We start from the raw sequence: 24,599 nt of genomic DNA, 5'->3' as shown, positions 1-24,599 counted from the left end.
TCACAATGACTCAAGCAGCAAGACAGTTTTTAACTGCCAAAGTCTGGGAAAATTGCAGCAGGGGGTAAATATCATACATAATTTGTCTAATAAGGAAATCATGACCATTGTTCTCTGCCATGCCTGCTGTCTGACTTCTCAGCTACCCCTGACGTAGAAATGGCCACGTGAGCAGCACTGGCAATGAGACACAAGAGCAAGACCTCCGAGAGTCCTCGGCTTTCTGCTTAACCAGAGCTCCTCCTCCTTGGAGCTGTGGCAGCCATCTTATAGCCAGGAGGTAACAAGAAGAAAGGGGAGGCAAAGTCATTCATGGGAGGTGGAACCATCTGAGCCTTGCTGACACCACTGGGAAGCTGAGCCACGATAAGTGGGGAAAAGAACTCCCTACTCAAGCGTGTGCGGTTGAGTGGCTGCTTCCTATAGTCGAGAGCACCCCTAATGCCCTAGCCGACCCAGTTCCCTTCCATCTCCCCGTTCCACCAGCCTCAGCATGCAGTTCCCGTGCACACGTAGTGATGACCGCCACGGGAGTCAGCACCAGAGAGGACGCGTGCAAAAGACGAGTCCTCACTTCCCAAGTCTCTCTTTGCAAGAGGAATCATTTCGCAGAAGGTCCACACAGTCCTTGTTGACAGAACTGCCTCCTGTGCTCACATCTAAACTCAAGAGGCAGAGAAAATGCCATTCCCATAACTTACCCCCGAACGGGGGTCATTTTTGCAGGGCAAAAAAAGAAGGAACGGTCAGGCCAATAAGAAAGGAGTAGGACAGACAGATACTTATGAGGAAACCAACAGCATCAACTGTAAAGAGTGATGCTCAGTGTTATCTGAAGAGTGGCTCTTGTCCATGCATACTGAGCTCCAGGAGAAAGCCTTCAAGGGCAGTTTCTCAGCGCACCACTGCTGCTTCACTGGTGTAAAAGTGATTTGGTGTTTCTCACTATTTCAAAATAGAAGCATCACTGCATACATACACGCTAAATGGAGCCCCAGAAGAGGCCATGTAACAAAAATGTGTACAAGGCCGGCGCCCTGGCTCACTAGGCTAATCCTCCACCTTACGGCGCCGGCACACCGGGTTCTAGTCCTGGTCGGGGCGCCGGATTCTGTCCCGGTTGCCCCTCTTCCAGGCCAGCTCTCTGCTGTGGCCAGGGAGTGCAGTGGAGGATGGTCCAAGTGCTTGGGCCCTGCACCCCATGGGAGACCAGGATAAGTACCTGGCTTCTGCCATCAGATCAGCGCGGTGCGCCGGCTGCAGCGCGCCGGCCGCGGCAGCCATTGGAGGGTGAACCAACAGCAAAAGGAAGACCTTTCTCTCTGTCTCTCTCTCTCACTGTCCACTCTGCCTGTCAAAAAAAGTGTACAAAAGCTCAACAGGAAAGGTTATCTGAAAACATGTCAAAAAGTATGTTGAAACTCACACACACTCCTGGGACCATAGCTCGGTGACATTAAGAAGGCAATTTTGGAAGTAGTTATTAAAAACTTAAGTGCATACCTCCTATGCCTCAAGTATTTTACATTTCAGTGTCTATCCTGGAAAAATGCTCACACATATGCCCAGGAAGACAAATACAAGAATTCATCACTGGAGCCAGCGCTGTGGCACAGTGGGTTAAGCCATTGCCTACAGCGCCAGCATCCCATACAGGCACTGGTTCGATTCCTGGATGCTTCTTTTCCGAAAGCTCCTTGCTAATGCACCTGGGAAAGCAGTGGAGGATGGCCCAAGTGCTTGTGCCCCTGTACCCATGTGAGAGACCTGGAAGAAGCTCCTGGCTCCTGGCTTGGCCTGGCTCAGCCCCAGCCATTGCAGCCATTTGGGGAGAGAACCAGTGGATGGAAGATCTGTCTCTGTGTGTGTCTTTTCTTTCTCTTGCTGTAACTCTGACTTTCAAATAAATAAAATATATCTTTAAGATAAAAAAAGACATTCATCACACAAAAAAAGCCCAACAAAGCTCAAAACAAAAAACATAACAACAACCAGAATGCCCAACAGTACATCTGTAATACAGAATACTACATAACGATGAAAAAGAGTGAAATAAGTATACATGTACTGGCATATCAGGATCTTCAAGCAAATTGCTCTTTCAAACAGAAAGTTGCACAATGCACACCATAATCCTATATGCAATTTTAAGTATAATACCCTCAGGTAATCAAACATGCATAGAAAAAAATATGGAACGCTACATGACAGAATAAAAGTATTGGTTACCTCTGAAGAAAGGCCTATCAAACTGGAACGCCTGGGTTTGAGTCCCAGCTCTGCTTCCAACTCCAGCTTCCTGCTAATGCACACCCTAGGAGGTAGCAGGTGATGGCTCAAGTACTTGGATCCCTGCCACCCATGTGGAATATCCAGACAGAGCTCTAGGCTCCTGGCCTCTGCAGCCCTGGCTGCTGCATGACATTTGGGGCCTGAACAAGCTGATGGAAGAGACATCGCTGAACTAGCTGATGGGAGAAACGTCTTTCTCTCTCTCTTTCCCTCTCTGAGTTTTAAGTAGTGCTACATAATATAAATATAGATTTTCAATCAATTCTCTTCCCTTGCTCATCCACCGTATTTATAGTGCACTTGACTAAGAGACACGTTTGTTTGGGAGCGGGTCAGAGACATCATTTCTAGTCTTAACTTGATGCCTTCCTAACAAGCTGCCCTGTATTATGTTTGCATTAGTCCCACACTGTGAAGCTAATGGAGTCAGAAATTCTGAGATATGAAGCAAATCCTGAGAAGCCATGCAGCAGGCCCTTTCTGAAAGGGAACTTGGCTGATTCTGGTGGGAAAGTGAGGCAGCTGCCAACAGGTATGGAAAGCTGCTTCCTGGGAGCCGCCATGGTGCTCCTAACCAAACACAGGCCACCACGCTGCCTGTGAATGAGCTGGCCCTAGCACAGCCCAGGCCTGCGTGCTTCCCAGGCTGAGAACAGTCTCACTGTTGCTGATGAAGGTGGTGTTTTAGAGGATGACATCTGGCTCCCTCCCATCCCCAAATCCCAAACCATGGGCAGCTGTGTGCTGTGAATCTGTCACTCCAGGGATGACCCCCACTGGTGGGAAACAGCATCCCTGGGCCCAAGAGGGAGAGCCAAGTGCACTCACCCACCCCACTGACAAGGTCCAGCAAAGGCTCTTTTCCCATTTCATCAGCATGCAGCACGGGAACAGAATGCCAATAAAACAGAGGAAACACACAGGCCTAAGGAATTGGCACAGCAGGAAAGCACACAGCAGGTGGAGAGCTGGACACAGACAAGTCCTCCAAAGGCACGCCACTTCACCCCTCCCTTCTCTGGCAGATACCTGGGCTGTTGTGCATCCTGTCTTCAGCACCGGCAGGGCCACCAGACAAGCTGCTCCCAGGAGTTCCCCTCAAGACACCCTGGAATTTGCAGGCAACAGAAGACAGGGAAAAGACAGAATAAGGACACTCACTTCCCTGGGTGGTACTGAGAGAGGGGAGGCTGGGAGGGTAGGAGAAAGACACAGAAGGGGTCAGTGGTAGTGGTCAGAATGCAGATGACGGCTGCTTCACTCCAGGACCGGTCCCTAGTGGGGCTGCATACTTCCGTGAGTCCAAATTCTGAAATCATCTTCCTCCAAAGTGCCCATCTCCAGCAACAGCCACATTCAAGGACAATGTCTGTGCAATAATACTGAGGTACCAGCTGTGGCAGACACTCTAGTTTGCGTACCCAACTTCCCTTTATGAATTCTTCCAAGAGTAACCTGGATGTTTAGGGGAATGATAATATACACAATTTAAAGACTGCATTTCCTTTCTTCTCTTACAGATAAGTCATGTGATAGAATATTGGCCCACAGGATCTAAGTAGACCTTGACAATGGTGTCTTCTGGGAAATCATTTTGTTAGGAGGTCATTCAGCTGGTGCTAATCCTTGGCTCTCTGACTTTCCTCTTCTTCATACTTTAAACTTAACAAGGAAGCTAGAGCTGAGGCAGCCATATTGTGACTATGAAGTGAAAAGGATACAGTAAGGGCAGCAGAGTAGAAATACTGAAGTCTTAGGGAATTGTGACATAATGGGTTAAGCCACTGACTGCAGTGCCAGCATCCAACATGGGTGCCAGTTCAAGTTCCAGTAACCACTTCTGATCCAGCTCCCTGCTAATGTGCCTGGGAAAGCAATGGAAGATGGCCCAAATCCTTGGGTCCCTGCATCTATCTACATGGGGGACCCAGATGAAGCTCTTGGCTCCTTGCTTCTGTCTGGCCTAGCCTTGCCTATTCTAGCAATTTGGGGAGTGAACCAGCAATTCTGCCTTTCAAATAAATAAATCAATCTTGTGGGGATAAATATAGAAGTCCGGTAATGGCAACATGAAACTACCACAATACCGGTCTTGCACCACCTACTGCTGAAGTTCTAACTACATGAGAAAAATAAATATCTGCACCCTGATTTTCCAGTCTCTGTATTCTATACTCATAGCTCAAGGATGACTACTTGCAACAAGTGCTTAGGGTGGAGCACACTTTGTCCCAAGTGAGCTCCCCAACAAATCCTCTTACATACCCCAGGAGGGAGCTGCTCTCTGTATCCCCATGCTCAACTGAGGAACAGACACAGAGACTTTAAATCCTGTGCCCTCGATCTCTAAGCAAGTAGGGGAAGCACTGGGTTTGACTCCACACAGTCCAATGCCCAGGCTCAGGGAAAGAGGAAGCCCCGCCCAGCCAGTTTCAGCCCCAAACATGCAGGAAACCTCCAGCCCCAAGGGCCACAGCAGGCTGTGGGCAGGACTGAGCCAGCCAGCCATGCTTTCTCTCCAGCCAGGAGAGCTGTCCAGCCCTGGGTCTCCATGCAGCAGCCTGGCAAACGTTTCTCTTTGCATGATTCAGGACTTGCTTATGGTAGGTGTTCAATGTGACTGTGTAGCCCCTTCTTGTCAGTGTAGCTATTTTGTGGGTGAAAACTACAACGCTCATCATAAACATATTCCTAATCTTTAGCTGACAAAATGGCATTCAAGATACAGGAGGCGACTCCAAAAAGTTCACAGAAAACTGAATTAGAAGATAAGCTTATTAGGGCCTGTATGGCCATGTAGCAGGTTAAAGCTGATACCGTGGGGCCAGCATTGTGGCATAACAGGTAAGGCTGCCACCTGCAGTGCCGACATCCCATACGGGTGCCGGTTTGAGTCCTGGCTACTCCACTTCCAATCCAGCTCTCTGCTATGGCCTAGGAAAACAGTAGAAGATGTCCCAGGTCCTTGGCTCCTGCACCTGCATGGGAGACTGGGAAGAAGTTCCTGGCTCCTGGCTTCGGATCAGCACAGCTCTAGCTGTTGCAACCATCTTGGGAGTGAACCACCAGATGGAAGACCTTTCTCTCTCTCTTTATCTCTCTCTCTCTCTCTCTCTCTAACTCTGCCTTTCAAATAAATAAATAAATCTAAAAAAAAAAAAAAAAAAAAAAAAAGCTGACACCTGTGACACTGGCATCCCATACAGGTGCTGGTTCCAGTCCCAGCTGCTCTACTTCTAATCCAGCTGCCTTCTAATGGCCTGGGAAAGCAGCAGAGGATGGCCCAAATGCTTGGACCCTGAACCCACAGAAGCACCTGGATGAAGCTCCTGATTCCTGGCTTCAGCCTGGCCCAGTCCCAGTTGTTGCAGCCATGGGGAGTGAACCAGTAGATGGAAGATCTCACTTTCTGTCTCTCTTTGTCTCTATAACTCTGCCTTTCAAAAAAATAAAATAAATCTTTTAAAAAATATATAAGTTTATTGTGGTGCATTTTTTGAAACCCATGCATAGTTCTTTCATAAGGAGCATTTGCCATGAAGGCTTTGAAGACTGGGCACATCCATGGATTTCAAACGTTTTTGCAGTAAAATAAACTTCTCTGTCCATTCCATTTTCCACAGACTTTTGGAAGTTTTTGAATGGAGACAACCAGTTTAAGAAACTATTGTTTGTCCATTTCTTTGTGTTTTAATAAACAATTTGCAGTGACAAAAAAAGAAAAGAAACTAATGTTTGATACAGGAATGGCTCAAGTAAGCAAGCAAGGCAAGTGTCTAGTGTAAGAGCAGGAGGAGATGGGGAGGGGCGGGGGAGAAAGTACATGCAAATCCAATCTGCTTTGAGCTGCAGTTGTCAGTGTGACTCCTAGGGATGGTTCTCTTGACCTTAAGGGAGATATTGGACTCTCTTTCAAAATACCTGCTCCGATCAAATTTACCAAAGGGCCCCAAAGAATACCTCTACACTCTGATTTTTTTATTCTTTTGACATAGAGCAAAGAAATACTATAAATTCTATTCCTTACCAATGTTGTTTCTCAAACATATACCAAAGACAGGCTGGCAAACTGTATACATTTGTATACATTGTATACAGCTACCTGAGGTTAAAAAGTTGCCAGTGTGACTTCCTAAATACCAGACACTTAGCCTGCAACATTGTATTTCTTGAAAATCAAGTTGTTCCTCAATGAAACAACAGTTAATTTGAGGAGAACCCTGCTCTGCTGAATAGAGAACTCAATAGAGGCAGGGCAGACTAGTGGGTATATTACAAACTCCTAGTGAGAGAAGCTGGGCAGAGGTAAGGAGAGTGGGAGGGCCAGGGAGGGAAGAAAGCTCCTCGGTGTACCTTGGTGAACCTTCCCAGCCCAAGTATGTGGGTCAATGTTTAGCCCTTTCTAAGGGTGCTCCCGCACATCTGGATAAACCAGCCCCTTGACACTTCCTGATTCTGAAAGGAGAGGCCCCAAACAGGTCTTGCTGGATCTTTGGAATGTTTGAAGCCAGTCTATGCTCCCCCTCTCCTCCCACCAGAACTATTAGTAAACTCTCTAGGAAAACAGCCGAATCAGCTATAACCAGCTCAAAGAACACAATGAACTCTTCCGTGGTGTTCAGGCTAAGCAGTCAGGGGCAGAGGTTAATCCGCTCGTCATCTGGGAAGCTACTGGCTGATGGCAAAGCCTCTATTCAGAGACTGTGGAGGGCCTGTAGACACCAGCTCAGTCTTCCTGGATGCAGAAGTGGCCCAAAAGGCAGAGTGGTCCTCTAAAAGGCTACTGTGCTTCTTCATAAAAAGCGTGAAGCAAATCTTGAGACCATAAAGCAACACAAAAGTGGACATGGCAGCTCAAGCCCCTTAGTCACTGAGGGGAGAAGACCAAGACCAGAGACCAAGGGATGAGATGAACATGTGGCAACGGAGAGGCTCACTGGAAATGACAATTGAGATACACATGTCATGGGAAACACTGGCTAGTTACAGAGGGAAAGATCTTTTAGGCAGAAGAAAGCAGGCACAGGTAACATGTATTAAATCAAACCAGTGCTCTGTTTTGTTACAAGAGGAACCTCACAGGGAATAAGACAAACTGCATTCTCCCACATTTCACCTCCCAGACTCAGGGAAAACGTGAAGTCAGTTCCTTTTCCTTTCTTTCACACCCCTCCACCCCGTTATGGGTTAAGTAGGACTCAAAACTCATGCAGATGTTTAAATTCCAATGTCTTAATAGCTGATGAATTCAGGGTGGAGACTTGATCTAGTAAAGGTGGCAGCTAGGAAGCGGGGCTGGTGGGAGGTGTTTAGGTCATTGGGGGTGTTTCCTCGGAGCATGGTTCTTGCAAGAGGGATGACTGTTGAGCTGTTCAGTCTTGCATCTCTCTTGGCTCACCGTCTCACCATGTGATCATTCCTGTGCACCCACCAGGAGCAGCCTCCATAGACGCTGGTCTATGGGACAACCTGATCCTGAACTATAACCTCCAAACTGTAAGGTGAAAATAACCTCTTTCTCCCAACAAGTTCCTCCTGGGTATTTTAGTTAAAGTAACAAAAAGCAGAGAAATACACTCCACCACCAACACCCCATCCCACCCACTCCATTAAAAGGCAACAGCACATCTTTCATTCCTCATCTGTTAATGTACTTCCCATCCCTCCTCCCACTCCAGTATTTGGGTTTTGTTTTTAAAGATTTATTTATGTATTTGAAAGGCAGAGTTACAGGCAGAGAAGAAAGAAGAAAAAAGAAGAAAGAAGGAAGAAGAAGAAGAAAAAGAGAGAGAGAGAGAATTTCTTCCAATTGCTAGTTCACTAACCAAATGGCTGCAATAGCCAAGGATGGGCCAGGCTGAAGCCAGAAGCCAGGAACTTCACCCAGGTCTCCCACATGGGTGCAGAGGCCAAAGCACTTAGACCATCTTCTGCTGCTCTCTCAGGCCATTAGCAAGGAGCTGGATCAGAAGTAGGGTGGCCAGGTCTAGACCCAACGCCTATACAGAACACTGGCATTGCAGGCAGTGGCTTTACCTGCTGCACCACAATGCAGGATGCCCCCACCAACGCACACCCCAGTATTTGTTTACAGAGCAGACCATGTGGGAAAGAGTTGACAGAAGGAAGTTCTGCTTGTAAAACAAGGAGACAAGGAAACATAACAAAGATAGGAGTCAGCTATCAGTAAGCTTGACAAAGCTTCTGAGCACATCAAGAACTCTGCAGAGCTGCAGGTGCCACCCCCTTGCCTCCTGGGGGACAGGCTTAGGAACATGTAGAAGTATGTGTCACACTCACACTGTACCAGACCTCAGCGCCATCCACCAGTGCACTAGCAGGAGCAGCAAGCTGCAAGGGTCTGATGGCTTCACTCTCATGTCCTCAGCTGTCACTGCTACACTTGTTTTGACAAGGACCACGAGACACTTCTAATGAAGCACTGTGCCCACTCTTTGGTTTTGACTAAAACTATGGAGATAGAAAACACCCAGGAGCAAGTTCATTAATTAGGAGTACACTGATTCCTTCATATAGATATGATTTAAACTTGTCTTTTATTTCCATTCTTCCATGAACTTTTTGAAGTATCCTCATATGTGCTATTTAATATGCACCGACTTAGTAAGAACAATAACCATTTACAGACATATCAGTTATCAGGGATCTGGATCCCATAGGGAAGAGGGATGTCCAGATGTGTGGATTTTAAGAAAGCTACTCCAAATTCCTTCAGACATGGCTAAATCTGGTTGGAAACCACTGTCCTGAATGATTGAGAATACTTTAAACCATCTCTAAGACATATTGCAGAAGTTGTGCCAAGTCCTGTCTGCTTCAAAGGTACATTTCTGTTTTCTGGTATTTTTTTAAAGATTTATTTATTTATTTGAGAGGCAGAGCTACAGACAGAGAGGGAGAGACAGAAAGAGAGAAAGAGAGAGATCTTCCATTGGCTGGTTCACTCTCCAAATGGCCAGGGCTTATCTGAAGCGAGGAGCCAGGAACATCTTCTGGGTCTCCCACCCAGGTACAGGGGTCCAAGCACTTGGGCCACCTTCCATCACTTACCCAGGCCATTAGCAGGGAGCTGGATTGGAAATAGAGCAGTTGGGCCTTGAACTGGCACTCATCTGGGATGCTGGCACTGCATGCCATTATTCCACAGCACCAGCCCCCAAGAAAGTACTTTATAAAATAAATTTATTTGTTTGCAAGGCAGAGACAGAAAACACAAGTGTGTGTTTCCACCTTCTGTTCCCTCCCCCAAATGCCCACAACATCTGCGACTAGGCTGTACCAAAGCCAAGGACCAGGAATTCAATATAGGCCTCCAACATGGGTGACACACTGAAGGGCCTGAGATCAAATCTCACCTCTACTTCCAATCCTGATTCCTGCTAATGCACACACCCCAGACGTTGCTTTCAGTTTGGTACATTCATTATTTGAAAGGTGCTTCCTTGGGAAGGGTGTTTGGCCTAACAGAGTGCCTGGGTTCAATACTCAGCTCTGGCTCCCGGCTCCAACTTCCTGCTAATGCACACTCCAGGCAGCAGCACTGACGACTCAGGTGGTTGGGTTCCTGCTACACACAGGAGACGCAGAGGCAGCTTCTGGCTCCTGGCTTTGGCCTGACCCAGCCCTAGATTTATTGGTATTTGGAGAGTGAACCAGCAAATGGGAGATCACTGTATCTCTCTCTAGCTTTCTCCCGCATTCTTCCTCTCTCCTTCTGCCTTCTGAACATAGAAATAAAACTTTGTTAAGAAATCACTTTATGATTAGTTGCTTAGGTCATTTCAGAAAAGCCACTCACTGCTTAAGGTGACCAGAGAGTGTAAGGTATCCAGGCAGATTCCATGAAATCAATTTTTAAAAAATAACATTTAACTTTAATATCAATTTTCAGACAAAGATGATATAAAGGAAAAAGAAGAGGCCGGCGCCATGGCTCAATAGGCTAATCCTCCACCTAGCGGCGCCGGCACACCGGGTTCTAGTCCCGGTCGGGGTGCCGGATTCTGTCCTGGTTGCCCCTCTTCCAGGCCAGCTCTCTGCTGTGGCCAGGGAGTGCAGTGGAGGATGGCCCAAGTCCTTGGGCCCTGCACCCCATGGGAGACCAGGAGAAGCACCTGGCTCCTGCCATCGGATCAGTGCAGTGCGCCAGCTGTGGCGGCCATTGGAGGGTGAACCAACGGCAAAAGGAAGACCTTTCTCTCTGTCTCTCTCTCTCACTGTCCACTCTGCCTGTCAAAAAAAAAAAAAAAAAAAAAAAAAGGAAAAAGAAGAAACTATTACGGTAGAGAAGAACACTTTACTTCTTTCTTCAACTCCCTATATGAGGATGTCAAAAAGTTCATGGAACAATAAAATTTTTTAAAAAGATTTATTTACTTATTTATTTATTTGAGAGACAGAGTTACAGCCACAGAGAGGGAGAGACAGGGAGAAAGATCTTCCATCTGCTGGTTCAATCCCCAAATAGCCCCAATGGCCAGAGCTGAGTTAATTCCTAAGCCAGGAGCTTCTTCCAGGTCTCCCACGTGGGTGCAGAGGATCAAGCACTTGGGCCATCTTCTACTAATTTCCCAGGCCATTAGCAGGGAGGTGGATCAGAAGTAGAACAGCTAGGACTCAAACAAGCACCCATATGGGATACCAACACCACAGGCAGAGACTTAATTTACTATGCCACAACAATGGCCTCAGAACAATCAAATTAAAAGGTTATTTTGGTGAAAAAGTATTCAGAAATTCATGCATATGAGAGTGTCTTCAAAATTCATGAAAAAAACAAAACAAAAATCATGAAAAACTCATATTATGAAAAAAATTTGCACAGGTTTCAACAAAATTCTGTACCAAAATAAAGTTATCTGTTAAGCCTATTTTTCTATGAACTTTCTGGAGGACCCTTGGTACAGGATTTGATGCTCTTTTAAAACACTTTAGGGCTGCTGTTATGGTACAGTGGGCTAAGCCACCACCTGCATTCCATTTGCGCTCCGGCTCAAGTTCCAGCTATACCACTTTTGACCCAGCTCCCTGGTCATGCTCCTGGGAAAGCAGCAGGTGATGATCCATGGGCTCCTGCCATGCACGTGGGAGACCTGGATGGAGTTCCATGCTCCTGGCTTTGGCCTGAGCCAACCCTAGCAATGGTGGCCATCTGGGGAGAGAACCACCTGATGGAAGATTTCCTTCTCTTTCTGTCTGCCTCTCTCTCTCTCTAACTCTGCCTTTCAGATAAACAATAAATCTTAACACACACACACACACACACACACACACACACATTCTTGTGTGGGACAGATGATGACCTGCATGGAGTAGAATGCCTGGGAGGAGGTATTGCAACCACATGCAGATGGAACAGGAGCCCGATTCACTCCTGGTCCAGAGTTGAGCAAGAAAGAACTGTTTGCTAAATCATGACTGAAACTGAAAATACTTATAAATCATTGCCTACGGATGTCCACGTGTTCTGACCCTATGATTCCTGTCACCACCTCAGCCCCTGGGGCCTGGGTGTCATTGCACCTGCCCTAGTAGTTCCTACTTCTCCTTTTGCTTTGTCCACATCTACAAGAATGAGAAAAAAGAAGTCACATGTGACCTAAAATAATAGAATGAAAAACATATAAGTACCTATTGAGCCATCAAATTGCTCCAAGATTATTGTCCATTTACAGAGGCTATACAAAACATTTAATGATATTAAACACTAGTTAAATTAGAAATATTACAAAAATAACTCCAGAAGTTATGACAGGCATTGGTTGATGTTACTTTTTTTTTTTTAAGATTTTATTTATTTATTTGAAAGGCAGAATTACAGAGAAACAGAGGCAGAGAGAGAGAGGCCTTCCATCTGCTGGTTCACTCCCCAAATGGCTGCTACAGCCAGAGCTGCGCCAATCTGAAGGAAGGAGCGAGGAGCTTCTTCCAGGTCTCCTGCATGGATGCAGGGGCCCAAGGACTTGGGCCATTCTCTACTGCTTTCCCAAACCATAGCGGAGAGCTGGATTGGAAGTGGAACAGCCCGGACTAGAACCGTTGCCCATAAAGGATGCCAGCACTGCAGGCAGCAGTTTTACCCACTATGTCATAGCGCCAGCCCTGGTTGATGTTACTTTCATACTCACATTCTCACCTAATTAAAGGATCTGCTAAAGACATCATAACCTATGGTTAAGTGAAAAAGCAAGTCGGAGCAGCATAGAAACAGTACATTCTCCACGGGCGTTTTCAAGAGCATGAAGGAAGTTAGGATCCATGAAGCTCGGGGAATGTTCCTAGATTTTCTGTAGTACATGTATCCATTGTGGTATTTAAGCCCAAAAACCAGTCCACAATACACACATGGTTTAAGAACCACTCCTTTTTTTTTTTTTTTTTTTTTTAACAGGCAGAGTGGACAGTGAGAGAGACAGAGAGAAAGGTCTTCCTTTGCCATTGGTTCACCCTCCAATGGCCGCCGCAGCCGGCGCACTGCGCTTATCCGATGGCAGGAGCCAGGTGCTTCTCCTGGTCTCCCATGCGGGTGCAGGGCCCAAGCACTTGGGTCATCCTCTAATGCATTCCCTGGCCACAGCCGAGAGCTGGCCTGGAAGAGGGGCAACCGGGACAGAATCTGGCGCCCCAACCGGGACTAGAACCCGGTGTGCCGGCGCTGCAAGGTGGAGGATTAGCCTAGTGAGCTGTGGCGCCGGCCAAGAACCACTCCTCTCAATGAGCATTTAACCTAGAGGTTAAGACGCCCCTGGCCTACATCCAAGCACTTAGATTTCACTCCCAGCTCTGGCTCTTGACTGTTGATGCAGACCCTGGGAAGTAGTGGGGTGACTCAACTGATTGCCACCTTGACACCCATGTGGGAGATTTGGATTGTATTCCCAGCTCCCTACCTGGGGCCATTTCAGACCTTTGGGGAGTGAACCAGTGGGTAGGAACGCTCATTGTCATTGTCATTCTCTCACTCTCTCCTTGGCTTCCTTCTGCCCTCCCTTCTTCTCAAATAAATAAATTTTGAGAGAAAAGAAAGAACTACTCCTCTGGAAAGAAACTAAAATATATATGAGAAGATAAAATCAAAACCATATTTTTTCAACTCCAGAAAATTAAATGACTCAAAGAGATACTAATCCAAGTAAATGATACTGATCCAAGATAAATTTATGGGCCACAAAACTACAGAAATTGAAAAGGTTTGAGAAACAGAACAATATGATCCAAAATCACATGAATAATTCCTACTTTAATAATTGAATGTATGTATATACAACTGAATATATGTATTAAATTAAGAACAATTAAAATCATTAAAAAAAGTAACAACAAAAAAACCATAACCTCCTCAGTCCGTTCTCAAACTGTATTTAAAACCAACACAAAATAAGATCAAGATACTCCTAAGTACTCGCCAAGATAGAAGATAACATTTAAGATGCAAAGAAAAGAATCCTTCAGTTTCGGGAGAACAGAAAGAACTTGAAAGAAAATCTACACAGAGGGAATTATCATCACAGGCCCAGGACTGAGGAAAAGTCCTATTTGTTGAATGTGGAAGATAAGTACTTCATGACCTAAATGATCTGAAATGATCTGTTAGGAAGATCAGTATCCGAGAAGGCCAAAACAAAAGCAAGAGTAAAACATGTTTATGAATGAGACTCATCCTCTCAACCCCCATCAAAGATTTCAATGTCACCAACGTGTTCTCATTATGTATAGTACTAGTTGATGGTTCTGAGAAGAGTACAGAACTTCACAAAGACTTGCTTTACTGTAACAATGGCCTATGATTAACTCAAACAGCCACACTATATCAATTCTAGAAAAGGGTTCAAGATAGTGATGCTAATTTAAATGAAACAATTATACTAAAATGTTAAAAGAAAAAAATGGCAAAAGTGTTTCCATTTTTTGCAGTAATACTATTCCTGAAACCATGTTTAAAAAAAAAAAAAAAACACCTGGAATGGGCTTTTGTGGCACCTTGGGTTAAAGCGCCTATGATGCTGGGATTACACATTGGGCACTGTTTCAAGTCCCAGCTGCTCTACTTCTGATCCAGCTTCCTGCTAATGCACCTGAAAGTAGAAGATGGCCCAAGTACTTGGGCCCCTGCACCCACGTGGGAGACCCAGAAGGAGTTCCAGGATCCTGGTTTGGCTGTTGCATTCATTTGGGAAGTAAACCAGTAGATGGAATTTTCTCTCTCCCTCTCCCTCTCACTCTGTGTGTATGTCTGTCTGTCTGTCTCTCCCTCTCTGTAACTCTGCCTTTTTAATACATAAATACATCTTTAAAACTAAAAGTCACCTAATGTTAGAATAAACATGGTTTTGCATTCTGCAGGGAGAGGACTCTAGAATTTAAATATATGTACATAATATTCCATCATATATAGCTTCCTATGCCAGCAATGCAGAGCAATGTTTACCAGTGTCTCAGGGTGGGAAAGAGCTAAAAGGCCAGAGACTAAAGCAGGTGCATCCCCTCACTGCTTTGACTTCCACTGTCCTAGGAGCCAGTCTCCAAGCTTTAAATACCATCCACATGCTATGCACCCAGAGCAGAAGTGGGGAGAGGTAAGTACAATTTCACCTTGTGCCACACACAAGACCAAGCTAGGAAGGAGAGGTGGTTGAAAGCAGACAACCACTGAAGGAGCCCAAGGAGCTAGTTTCGGGGAGGAGAGAGGGAAGAAAGTCAGACAGTTCAGGCCCTGGTGACATCACCACACTGGCTCCTGCCCTTCTGTCAGCTTCTTCTTACCCCACCTCCCATTGTTACAATATTAGCAGCATAGTTAAGAAACCTGAAGACCAAATCCCAAATAAGGAGGCTGTAGACACAGGTTAATTATACTACAGTGGTATGCAAGCCAAACACTGCATATGAAAATTCCAAACTGCAATGATAAGGATGTATCCCTATCTTCCAATTTAGTCCCATGAGAAAAATCAAAGTCTCAAATCTACTCCAAAAGGGCAAAAATTGAAAGAGCACTGGAGCGGGGCTGGTGCTGTAGTGTAGTAGGTTAAGCCTCTGCCTGTGGCACCAGCATCCCATACAAGTGCCATTCAAGTCCCTGGTGCTCCACTTCCAAGCCAGCTCCCTGCTAATGACTAGGAAAACAGTGGAAGGTGGTCCAAGTGGGTCCCTGCACCCACATGAAAGGCCCAGAAGAAGCTACTGAATCCTGGATTCGGATCTGCCCAGCTCCAGCCGTTGTAGCTATTTGGGGAATGAACCAGCAGGTGGAAGACCTCTCTGTCTCTCCCTCTCTGTGTCTGTAACTTTGCCTTTCAAAAAAAAAAAATAAATCTTTTTAAAAAAAAATGGGAGAGCAATGCAAAGGTCTCAATTACATCTGGTAGTTTATATTTTGCAATATCTTAGATATAAAAAGAAAAAATATGCAAATAGGGACCAGCATTGTGGTGTAGCAGATAAAGCTGCAGCCTGTGATGCCAGCATCCCATATGGGCAACAGTTTGAGTACTGGCTGTTCCATTTTCAATCAGGCTCCCTGTTGATGGCCCTTGGGAATCAGTAAATAAATAAATAAATCTTTAAAAAATTTCCTATGGGGAGCAAAAAAAGAAAAATGCAAATAGAATAAACTTACTGTTTGTGAAAAGTACTACTGAATTTCTTGATTACCTAACCAAAAAACCATGCAAATTAAATATAGTCCCATATGTACCCAGTTTGTATGGAGACCAGAGTAGAGCAATGGGTAAAGCCATCTATGACACTGGCATACCGCAGGGACACCATCTGACTCCCGCTACTCTACTTCTAATCCAGTTCCCTGACAATGTGCTTGAGAAAGCCCAGAAGATGGCCCAAGATGTGGGCCCTTGCATTCATGTGAGAGACCTTGATGAAGCTCCTGGCTCCTGACTTTGGCCTCGCCCAGCCCTGGCTGTTGCAGCCACTTGGGGAGTGAACTAGTGGATGGGAGATATCTCTCTCTCTCTCTCTCTCTCTCTCTGCAACTCTTTCAAATAAATAAAATAAATCTTTTTAAAAAATTAATAAAAAATAAGGGAAACCTAAATTCTGATCTAGAGCAAATAAACATGTGTATAAATGAAAACTTGGCAGCAATGTTAATAAAAGTGAGAGGGTAGGGCTGACATAGAAGAGAGAAACCTCGGAGAGTAACTTAAGATTTGAAAGTCCCTTGCTGGAATAATAGCTCAAGTACACAATAAAATTAGCCTTGAATAACCTGTCACAGAGAGATAAAGGAATGATTTTTCAATCCTAATGAAATCATCCACAAAAATGGATCACGTACTAAGTGAAAAATGTGATCTATGTCAGCTGTTAGTATGACAAATTAGAGAAAAAAAATTCTGAATAACATTCAAATATATAAAGAACAAAATATCTTAGAGTCCAAACCCAGCAAGAAACTTGTAATATAGTATTTTAATAGATAACACAGCAAAACACATAAAAAGCTGCCAATGGTACTTAGAGCTTCTTGCTCTAAGACTGAGCAATTAGACTGATAACAAAACTAAAGCTAAAAAACAAAAGCATAATGAACCAAGCCTCTTGATAAAAAACTTAAAATGGGACAAAGTAGCAACCCCCCCCCAAAAAAAAACCTAGAAAAAGAAAATTAAAATTAAAAATAAACATAATAGGGAAAATGCAATGAAGCTGACAAAAACAGTAGATTATTCTTCTACTTTATTTATTTTGAAAGGCAAAGAGACAGAGAGAGCAAGATAGACAGACCTCACCCTTCTACTGAGTAACTCCACAAATGCCCACAAAAGCTGGGATCCAAGTTGAAGTCAGGACCCTAGAACTCAATCCAGGTCTCCCATATGGGTAGCAGGGAGCCAACTGCGTCAGCCACCACATACTGCCTCCAGGGTACACACTAGCAGGAAGTTAAAACCAGGAATGTAGCTAAGAGTCAACCCTGTACTAAGATGATTCCTAAAATGAACAACTGGGGAGGGCATCTGGCCTAGAGATGAGGACATCATTAGGACACATGTGTCTCATATTGGAGCACCTGGGTTTGGTACCTGGCTCCAGCTCCAGACTCCAGCTTCCTGCTAATGCAGACCCTGGGCAGCAGCAATGATGGCTCATGGAATGGAGTACCTGCCACCCATGTGGGAAAGCTAGACTGAATTGTTGGCTCACAGCTTTGGACGAGCCAGTCCCAGCCATTGTGGGCATTTGGGGAGTGATCCCCCTTTGCCTCTATCTCTGTGCTTCTCCAATTAATAAATTAATAAAATAAACAATTGATGTGCAGGGTTAAAAGATACTTTTAAGCTGGCACCGCGCCTCAATAGGCTAATCCTCCGCCTTGCGGCGCTGGCACTAGTCCCGGTCGGGGCGCCGGATTCTGTCCCGGTTGCCCCTCTTCCAGGCCAGCTCTCTGCTGTGGCCAGGGAAGGCAGTGCTTGGGCCCTGCACCCCATGAGAGACCAGGAGAAGCACCTGGATCCTGCCTTTGGATCAGTGCGGTGCAAGCACGCTGGCCGCGGCGGCCAATGGAGGGTAAACTAACGGCAAAAGGAAGATCTCTCTGTCTCTCTCTCTCACTGTCCACTCTGCCTGTCAAAAAAAAAAAAAAAAAAAAAAAAGATACTTTTAAAATAAGAGGACAAGTTAATAAACTAAAACTAAAGACATGTGAATTGAAAACTGAACAATAAATTTGATAATGGAAAGGAAATCTATATTTAAAAAGAAAGAAGGTCAAAATTAAACAAAATTCCATTCTTCAAAAAAGCTTCAAGGGAATGAACTGGAAAAATCTGACAATCTTCTAAATAACAAATCATTTCTTTATTTAAAGTGACCACACATTATGATTTTTATACTTCTTATTTCAAATAGTTTCAGCATTATATAATTATACTTTTTATCAAAACCCATTCTAAATTTAATTTGTCAAATATGCTTACTCTATCATAAGCAAATTTTAAAATACAGATAAAGCTGAATTGTTACTTAAGAAAAAATATTGGCAAAGAAAATTCTGAGACATAGTCCGTTCTGAACAGACTTTGAAACACAATGAGGGGGCAGTGCTGTGGCTTAGCAGGTAAAACTGCCACCTGTAGTGCCGGCATCCCATATGGGCACTAGGTCAAGTCCCAGCTGCTTCACTTCTGATCCAGCTCTCTGCTATGGCCTGAGAAAACAGTAGAAGATGGCCCAAGTCCTTGGGCCTCTGCACCTGTGTGGGAGACCCAGAAGAAGCTCCTGGCTCCTGGCTTTGGATGGGCACAGCTCTGGCAGTTGTGATCATTTGGGAGTGAACCAGCAAATGGAAGATTCCTCCAACCCCCTTCCTCTATGACTTCTCCTTTCAAAGAAATAGACAAACAACCTGGGAGCGGGGGGAACCGGTGCTGTGCCCTAGGGGTAAAGTCGCTGCCTGCAGTGGCACTGGTTCAAGTCCCGGCTGTTCCACTTCTGATCCAGCTCCCTGCTAATGCACTGGGACAGCAGAGGAAGATGGCCTAAGTGACTAGACTCCTGCACTCACATGGAAGACCCAGACAAAGCCCCAGGCTCCTGGCTTGGAATTGGCCCAGCTTTGGCCATTGCTGCTATTTGGGGAGTGAACTAGTGGACAGATCTCTTTCCCTGTCTCTCCCTAAGTCTCTCTCTCTGCAGCTCTGCTTTTCAAATAAATAGATCTTAAGCGCACGTGCACACGTGCACACACACACATACATATACAGACATTTACAAAAAGAAAAACCACCTGGATTTCTTATATTAACATCAGATGCTGCAGCATAGAGCTGTGCAATAGTCCTTTGTTATCCAAGGTTTCACTCCTGTGGTTTCAGTTACAGTCAACTAAGGTCTGAGACTCTTAAATGGAAGATTCCAGAAATAAAATAACTTTTAAATTATGGGTTATTCTGAATAGGGTGATGAAATCTTGCCCTGCACCCCTGCCCTCTGCCTTGGACATGAACCGTTCCCCTGTCCATAGCATCCATGCTGTCGGCACCATACACCGTCAGTCACTGCCGAGCCCTGTGGGACCAAGCTGACTCCCTGCGCTCAAGGAGCTCTGGACCGAATAATGGTCTGAGAGCACCGGAGCAATGAAGCTGCCAATTCAGATGTGCCAAAGAGAAGCCACAAAGTGCTTCCTTAAAGTACCAGGTGAAAGTTCTCCCACTTTATAAGCAAACAAAAATCATACGGCGAGGCTGCCAACAGCTACAGGACTCAGGAGACGTTTTGAGAGACAGAAAAAAAAACAGGTTCACATAACTTACAGTATATTAGCATGATTGCTGTTTTATTATTGTTATTATCTCTTAGGTGCCTGCTTTATAAACTAAACTTTATCATAGGGATGCATGCACAGAAAAAAACACTGTGCACATACAGAGAGAGTCGGTACTACCACAGTTTCAGGCACCCACTGGGGGTATTAGAACACATCCTGCATGAATAAGGGAAAGCTACCGTAGCCGGCAGGAAGGCTGTAAAGGTACATCATTCTAAACACGAGTGGTATCAGAAGTAAGCAGTAACATGGCGAAGCAGGTATCTCCCTACAAATACTAATCACAGGGCCAGTGTTATGGCATAGCGGGTACAGCTGCCACCTGCCACACAGGCATCCCATCTAGCTCTCTGCTTTGGCCTGGCAAAACAGCATAGGATGGCCCAAGTCCTTGGGCTCTTGTACCCACACTGGAGACCTGAACGAAGCTCTAGTCTCCTGGATTTGGATCAGCCCAACACCAGCCATTTGTGGCCAGCAGATGGAAGACACCCCAACCCCCACCTCTGTGACCTTGCCTTTCAAATAAATACATCTTTTAAAAAAAAGGAAGAAGAAGAAGAATTAGCCAAGGATGGGCAGGGAGGCAGGAAGCAGGTAGGAGTGAAGTATGAACATGTAGTTAAGGATCAATAAGATGTTCAAGGTTCTCACACAGGGTGGGAGTCTCACAAGTATGCACTTATTATTAAATATACAAAAGGGAGACAGCTATGACCAATGACAGGAATTTACCACAAACTGAGAAATGTGATATGTACCTGAGCTCCAGAGGAAAAAAGCCAAAGACTTAGCTGTCTTTTCATAACCCCACAAAAGCAAGTGAAATTTCCTAGTCAGTGTAACCCATTCAAGTTGATAAACAACTACAATTATGCCTCATCATGACAAGATCCTGCACTTGGCAGCAGCCCAGCTATCGGAGATAAACCAAAATCGTGTGTGCTCCCAAGGGGTCGTAGGGTTCACGACACAGCGCACGAGGAGCTCGCCTGTGGGTGGCTATGGTGGGTGTGGTGGACAGGACAGGCAGGAGAGCAAGAACAGACAGAGAAGGCAGCGGGACAGAGGAGTTGAAGGAAGAAGGAAAAGGAGAGGTCAGGGGGGTGAGGCGCACAAGCACCCCACAGGGCACTGAGGCAGCCAGCTGCGTCCAGGGTGCTTCCTGGGGAAAAGAGCAGTGAGAGATGAGAGGCTGCTGCCAAGAACCTCCAACAGGTGTGCACTGGGCGTTTACAAAACAGCATGCCATTCAGCAGGTGCACCTGAGAAGGCAGACCAAAGGCCAGCGAAGGGGCCCTGGTGTCATGGGGAGCAGAGAAAAAGAAAATGAAAGGCTGAATTGGTGTGGTGAAGAGGGGTCAGCTAGGCAAGACGCTCAGAAACCGAGAGGCCTGCCACGGGAGGCAGGGGAGTGGCTGGAGATGAGCGGCAGCCGCGCTGTGGTGTGGCGCATGGCTGCTCAGTTGGCAGCCTTGACAGTACCTGCCTGGCTTTCTGTTTATTCACTTATTTAAATGACAAATAAAAATTGTGTGTGAATGTGGATGGTGCGAGCATGTTGTGCTGACACACGTATGCAATATGGTTTGAATATGGCAACCTCATTAACATATCCACTACATATCCAATTAACATATCCATTACCTCACTTCTTTTTTTGTAGTGAAAACATTTAAAATGTACTTTCTTGGTGATTTTCGAGTATGCAATACATTGTTATTAGCACGAGTCTCCATGAGGGATGATCTCTCTGTCAGTGTAACTTTCAAGTAAATAAACTTTTCTTAAAAGATTTATTGGGGCTGGCGACGTGGCATAGTGGGCTAAGCCTCTGCCTGCAGTGCAGGCATCCCATACGGACACTGGTTCATATCCCAGCTGTTCCTCTTCTAATCCAGCTCTCTGCTATGGCCTGGGAAAGCAATGGAGGATGGCCCAAATGCTTGGGCCCCTGCACCCATGTAGCAGACCCAAAAGAAGCTCCTGGCTCCTGGATTTAGATCAATCCAGCTCAAGCCATTGTGGCCATTTGGGGAGTGAACCAGCAAGCAGATGGAAGACATTTCTCTCCATCTCTCCCTCTCTCTTTAACTCTACCTCTCAAATAAATAAATAAAATAATTAAAAAAAAAAAAAAGATGTATTTATTTGAAAGGTAGAGTGATGGGGGAGGAGGGAAGGGAGGGAGCAGGAGAGAAAGATCTTCCATCCACTGGTTCACTCCCCAAATGGCCTCAATTAGCCAGGGCTGGGTCAGGCCAAAGGCAGAAATCAGGAGCTTCATCCAGGTTTCCCACATGCGTGGCAGGAACCCGAGCACCTGGGCCATCCTCCACCGCCTTCCCTCATACGTTGGCAGGGAGCTGGATTGGAAACAGTAGTCAGGACTCTGGCTAGGATGCCAGTGTCACAGGCGGCAGCTTAATCCACTGCACCACAAAGCTGCCCTGATAAATAAGCTTTTTTAAAAGGATCAAGTTTACATTGGCTGTAAAAAAATTTTTTTTTGAAATCCACGCATAGTTTTTTCACAAAATACAATTTCCATAAACTCTTTGAAGAGCCCTGCTGAGTCTGGGACTCTGCCTGGCACTCGAGAGCTGAGGGTTGTACCTGTCCAGAGCGGATGGAATTACACTACACAGGGAAAGCATGCGGTGTCACGGCAGGACAATGGGTGTCCCATTTTTCCCAATTAATGTCACTCAGAAACCCTGCGCTGAGTGACACTCGAGTCACTCTGCCTCTGCCTGCTCAGGAATGCCCTCCTTCTCACATTTCTCCCACCTGGAGTAAGTAAAGCTGAATCCTGTCTAACATGTCTTCCCCATGCAAATGAAGGAATGGAGGAAGTTCCTATTTCCCGAGAATGGCAGCAGAAGGGATGTTTGCAAACACCACAGCAGGTCCTTGGCAGAAGACTCATCAGAACCAGATTTCTGAAACCCCTGTACCCTCTCTTTACCACTTGAACGTAGAGGTTTTTCCTGAACTTTTTCCAGGGAGGCATGCAGTAAAGAGCCAACTGAGTGAACGGATAAATTTCTGCATCTGAGGCTGGCTGGACACTTCTTCTCCAGAGCTCAGGTCCTCCCCACACTTCCCTCTAGAACTTTCCACCATGCCCCACGATGTCTGTGACAGACAGTAAACTCCCCGGGAACAGGAGTCCCTTTCTGTCCCTGTTACGTTCTGGGAGAGTTAACAAGGCCGTGCTGTAAAGAACACAGGGTCAACTCAGAAACATCTGCTGAACCAAGGCTTTTCTCAGTGGAGAAGTACTGCTGAGGATGACTCCTCTCCTGCCTTCAGCATTGGCCCAGGGGTAGGCAATCCGTTGTCAGAATCCACACCAGGCAGGGGGCTGTCTCTGGACAGTCTGGTTTTAATTGCTCAAATGATCCTTGGCACTCAGGTGGCCAAATAATCCCATCTGACTTCCTAGCCAACAAATCAATGCTGATCTGGGGGAGGAACATCTGGAAATAACCATTCGGCCCTTCCTCATCCGTCCACTGAATTCTTAAAACTTTCACTTCCCTTCTGGAACCCACTCTTTCAGTTGGGTGTGAATGTAGGACTCTCTGCTTTTCAAAGGCACAATCTTAAAATAGCCAGTCATTTTCTCCCAGTTGACACTGGAAGATGGGCTGATTGCATAGTCCATAAATCTTGAGAACTCATCACACACACCTGACTTTTCTCTCTGAAGGCCAGGCTTTAAGTACTAAAAATTAAAAACACCCTTTGGATCCATCAGGAACTGAGGGCTCAATGCCATGTGGTAAGATCCTGTCCCTTCCAAACTTTCAGCATTAGCAAAAAATTATTTACATAACCAGAGAAACATTTTTTGATCGTAACAATCACTGCCAATAATCAATTGAAGCTGAACAAAAACATAATTGTATATCACATACACAATCTTACTGAAAGAATAAAATTCTGCTGCACATAAAATACGCACAACCATGTCAGGCTTACTTCCTACTTTCCGCACAGAGAAACTTGGAACCTTGTCATTTTTTCCCCCAAGGGCAATGCAAGTATGAGGATTAATGAGATGTTGATGAGAAACCATCTTTCTACGTAACATCACTCTCTGCAAAAAGGCCAAGCTAATGTCAAACCTGCTCCAAAGAGGAATAGGACTAAAATTCTACATCTACACCATGCAGTTCTCAAGCTATCCCAAGTGCAGTTTGTCCATTTCTGGAGATTACCATAATTAAGAAAATTATCTCTTTGGGCCTGTATTTTAGTGATAAAGTTAATATATAAAAAGTATTTCACATAGCCCAACAGTATTACTACATAGAATATTCATGACTCTATTCTCCCTTGTAGATGAACAGTAGGTAGGGCTGGAATACAAAACCTCCTCTGCCTGTTTGCTTCCTCTAGATGTTTCCATACGAGGCATATAGAAATTATAGATATACAGATTAAGAATTATTTGTTTATTGGAAAGGCAGAGTTATGGGGAGGGGGAGAACAGAGATAAGGAGAGAGATCTTCCACCTGCTAATTTACTCCCCAAATGACTTCAATGGCCAAGGTAGGGCCAGACCAAAGCCAGGAGCCTGGAGCTTGTTCTGGGTCTCCCAAGTGGGCAGTAGGGGCCCAAGGACTTGGGCCCTCTTCTGCTGCTCTCCCAGGCACATTAGCAGGGAGCTGGATTGGTGCTCATATGGATGCTAGCTCACAGGCTGTGGCTTAACTTGTTGCACCATAACACCAGCACCAAGATAGACATTTTTCAACAGCAGTGATAACAGTAAGCTAGATCAATATAGCCCATTTTATAACACCTTAGACTATTAATATGGTACTAGTTTAACTACTAGTAGAGTTGAATTTACATTAGGACAAAGCATCATTCATACATAGACACATATAAACCAATCATCAAGGAAGAAAAAATTCTGAATTCTCAGTGCTCAGAATATATCATAGCATGCCAGACAAGAAATTCATTTAGCAGGAAGTGTGG

General features: G+C 45.3%; 1 protein-coding gene across 1 annotated transcript in view; it reads right to left on the bottom strand.

Annotated features, from left to right (window-relative positions):
* NHSL1 (NHS like 1) overlaps window positions 1-24,599 on the bottom strand; it is a 281,963-nt gene that overhangs the window by 206,254 nt on the left and 51,110 nt on the right. The gene's annotated exons all lie outside the window — the stretch shown is intronic.

This window comes from Oryctolagus cuniculus, chromosome 5 (assembly GCF_964237555.1).
Source record: "Oryctolagus cuniculus chromosome 5, mOryCun1.1, whole genome shotgun sequence".
Taxonomy (NCBI): Eukaryota; Metazoa; Chordata; class Mammalia; order Lagomorpha; family Leporidae; genus Oryctolagus; species Oryctolagus cuniculus.
Note: the sequence above shows the minus strand (reverse complement) of the source record. Positions and strands in the feature narration are given on the sequence as shown.